Below are 4,480 nucleotides of genomic sequence, written 5' to 3' on the forward strand. Positions count from 1 at the left end.
AATGCTCTTGGTGCCATTTTTCCTAAAAAAAATGATGTTAAACCCCCACCCCTACAAAATCAAAGGAAAAGAAAGAAACGGACCTTTGTACCATCTACCATTTAGTTCAATAAGAAACAAAAATAAGCAGCAGGTAGCTGTAAACAGAGGTGGGTGATGAATTGCTGCTGCATGGTATGGATGCATGAAATTTTTTACTGTTTCATCATCTGTTAGATCCCTAAAAAACTGGGAATGAGAATTTTAAACAATTTGATTCTTGTCCAAAATGTGTTCTGATTAGTTCCCAGCATAGTCACATGTATCGGTCGAGGCATTTTCTTGACGATACTTTCATACGTGTTTTTTATCAAGAAAATCTCAGAAGCTTTAAAATTTTGAAAAAATATAAATAATAATAAGAAACATAGGAAAGTAATAGTTTTCTATTATATTTCTTGCAAAAACTATAAAGAAACAAGTTTTAAAATACAAAAGAAACCAAAAAATAGAAAAACTGAATTTGAAATATATAAGAATAAGACTTGAAATATCACACAAATATCATGATATTGTCGTGCTATTTTTTTTACAATATTTTGAAAATTTTGTGGTATTTTGCCAATATTATCGGCCTTGCTGAAAATGCCTATACAATATTTTCAAAATATAGGCGGTATCGATGAATATGGTTCCGGGAGAAACTTGAGCAATGCAATCAGCTGTTATGGCTGAAGGTGGTGAGATCAGTCTGCAAAAACTACAAAGCAGCTTGGGTACCTATGTATTTTCAATGACAGCTTATGATCTCACATGATATATGGGCTTAGAAATCATATATTTTTTTTCAGGCCAATGCTGTCAACTATCTGTAAATACTTGGCCGAAGACTTAAATGTTAAATAAATTCATTATATGAAAGTGAACTTATGGATTGTGGACATGATCTGAAGTCGAGAAGCTTGATCCAAATAATATTCAGATTTGGATCTTTTGCCGGATCTGAATACTAATCCAAACCCGGGAGGTGAAAGTGGAAGAGGACGAAATGACAGCATCGAACATTTTCATACTAGTTATTATCCCGGACTGCATTCTGAAAAAAGTGGCCTCTCTTTTTAGAATCAAAATGAGGTGCGCCCCCTTTTAGGCGATGGGGCCTTTTCCGCTCAACGAAATGGCCAAAGCTGTAGCCCCGACCATACCATCTGCAAAAGTTTCAAAAGAAATGAAAACTGCCTCCACCCTTTTTCTTTTTCTTTCGCTTTGATGTAGAGTAGATTGGGATTCTGAATCACGCGGAGCAAGCTGAAGAGTTTCTTCCACTAATGAATTGAGGAGACCTTGATGCAAAGTTTTGTGAGTGCTTTTTGGTTTGGGTGCATCCAAGATGCGGAAGTTGTTTTATACTTTGCAATTCAATAACAGATCTCGGATCTAATCGATATTGGTATACCGAGTATCTGTTGATATGAAGTATTTTGACGATCCCCATGATCCGAGTCCGAGTTGTTGGAATAGGTTCGAGGCCTTTCTATAGTTAGATACAAAATTCTCCATCTTAGAAACATTCATGAAAGTGGTGGATCTTGTAGCGCCTTATCACGTGGGAGGAGATTGCCGTCAAGTACCTCAGGCAATTCCAATCAGCTTCAGAGGTCTCAAGACAACTACAGGTCAGACCCTTGCGAAAGGTTCAGAACATTGCGAGTCAAAATACAGCAAAACAGAAAGCTTTAGGCGCGGCATAGAGAAGTAACTAGCCCTCAAAAAGGGTATATTTTTGTCTCTCACTCTCCTTTCTTAGCTTGTGTGGAAGAGTTGCTTTTAGCTTTTCGCCCATACCAGGGTATACAACAAAGAACCCATATCCAAAAATAAAATAGATTCTTAATGAATTTGGATATTATCTAAATAGATATTTTTAATTGATCTAGATATTATTTAAATGAATATTTTTAGTGGATCTGAATATTTATCTGGATCCATATTTTTGGGGCATACTTATAAATATTTAAATTGATCATGGGTAAAATGATAAAGTTTTAGGTGCTTAATATGAAATACTAAAAAATATAAAGTTTACTTTTAAAATGTGTATAAATAATTTATATATATATATAGTATGACATTCATAAACTACTATGCAAACTTTCGTTAAGTAATTGATCCTCAAGGAGATCTGCAAATGTGTGAGGACATATATTATTGTTTGCGAATGTCCTAGACCTTCACAATTGATCTTCGTAAATAATGTACTACCTTCACATATTAGTATGACATTCGCGAGCTACAACAACTACGCCTTCATCCCAAAACAATTGGGTTTGGCGATATGAACCAAAAAAGAAAATCATTCTGGGTCTTCCACATGAATCCTTCTCCTCCAATCATTTCTATCCAATGCCATGTCATCGGTGAGGTTCAAAGCATTCATATCCTTTCATATCATCTCCATCCAAGTCTTCCTAGGCCTACCCCGACCTCTTTTAACTAATATATTTTCCCATTTCTCCATCCTTCTAACTGGAGCATCATTAGGCCTTCGCCGAATATGTCCAAACCACTGTAAATGATTCTCTCTCATCTTATTTTCAATGGGTGCAATGCCTACCTTCTTACGTATCTCCTTCCGAATCTTATCTTTTATTGTATTTCCACACATCCATCTAAGCATACGCATCTCAGCTACACTCATTTTTTGAATATGATGTCTCTTGGCAGCCCAACATTCCGTACTATATAGTAAAGCGGGCCTAATAGTCATCCTATAAAACTTTCCCTTCAACCGCAATGGCATTCTACGATCGCACAACACTCCAGTTGCACTTTTCCATTTCATCCACCCAACCTTTATCCTATGATTTACATCTCCATCAATTTCTCCATACTTTTGAATGATAGATCCCAAATATTTGAAACAGTCATCCACCGGTATTTCTTGCTCACCAAGCTTCACTACACTCCCATCACTACTTCGTTGCTTACTAAACCGACGTTCCATATATTCTGTTTTACTCTTATTCAACTTAAAACCTCTTGCTTCCAATGTTTGTCTCCATAATTCTAACTTAGCATTAACCACAGCTCTAGACTCATCAATCAAAACAATATCATTAGCAAACAACATACACCACTGCACATTTTCTTGAATTGATCTCGTAAGCTCATCCATCACTATAGCAAATAGGAAAGGGCTTAATGCAGATCCTTGATGTAACCCAACCATTATAGGAAAATTGGTTGTCACCCCTCCACAAGTGCGGACATTGGTTACTACTCCTTCGTACATATCTTTAATTATACTAATGTACTTAAGAGAAACACCTTTCTTCATCATTGTCCACCAGAGAACATCCCTAGGTACTCTATCGTATGCCTTTTCCAAATCAATAAAAACCATATGCAAATCTTTGTTCCTCTCTCTATATCTCTCAATAAGTTGTCTAAGAAGATGTATAGCTTTCATAGTTGATCTTCCAAGTATAAAATCAAATTGATTCTCCGATATCTTGACAATCTTCCTCAACCTATACTCAATCACCCTCTCCCAAAGTTTCATAATATGACTCATGAGTTTTATACTACGATAGTTTGTGCAATATTGTATATCACCCTTATTCTTATATAGAGACACCAAAGTACTCTTTCTTCACTGATTAGGCATCTTATTTGTCCGACAAATCTTGTTAAAAAGATTTGTCAACCATTCTAAATCTTTCTCACCCAAGTATTTTCAAGCCTAAACTGCCCTTTTTGATTTCATTTTCTTCAAAGCCTCTGCAATTTCTTTCTTTTGAATCTTGAGCATGAAGTCACGATTCATCTCATGAAAATGAATGGAGAAGTCTCCAAGATCTTGAGCATAACTTCCATTAAATAGCTTATCAAAATAATATTTTCATATCTCCTTAATCTCCTCATCTTTGACTAAAACCCTTTGCATTTCATCTTTGATACATCTAACCATATCCAGATCCCTCGATTTCCTATCTCTCATCTTTGCAAGCCTGTAAATATCCTTCTCGCCCTCTTTGGTATCTAACTTGTCATAAACCTTTTTATATACTTTATCCTTGGCATTTCGAACTATTTTTTTAGCTTTCTTCTTTGCTATCATATACTTGTCCAAATTCTCATTATCACGACTCTTACTTAGATTTCTATAACACTCTCTTTTAACCTTAATAGCTCATTTGACATCCTCGTTCTACCATGATGTATCCTTACCTAGCGGTGCACCGCCTTTAGACTCACCCAATACCTCCTTAGCCACCTTTCTCATGTCACCCGCTATCTTATTCCACATTGATTTTGAATCCTCCTCGAGACATCAATCAACTTCCTTAACTACCTGCTCTACAAACATTCCTTGTTTAGCTTCTTTCAGTACCCACTACTTAATTCTAAGATCTATCCTATGTTTATTCCTTTTACGACATTTTCTAATTCTAAGATCTAAAATTAAGACTCTATGGTGTGTAGCTATACTTTCTCCTGG

Source organism: Nuphar pumila, chromosome 8 (assembly GCF_984573655.1).
Source record: "Nuphar pumila chromosome 8, dmNupPumi1.hap1.1, whole genome shotgun sequence".
Lineage (NCBI taxonomy): Eukaryota > Viridiplantae > Streptophyta > Magnoliopsida > Nymphaeales > Nymphaeaceae > Nuphar > Nuphar pumila.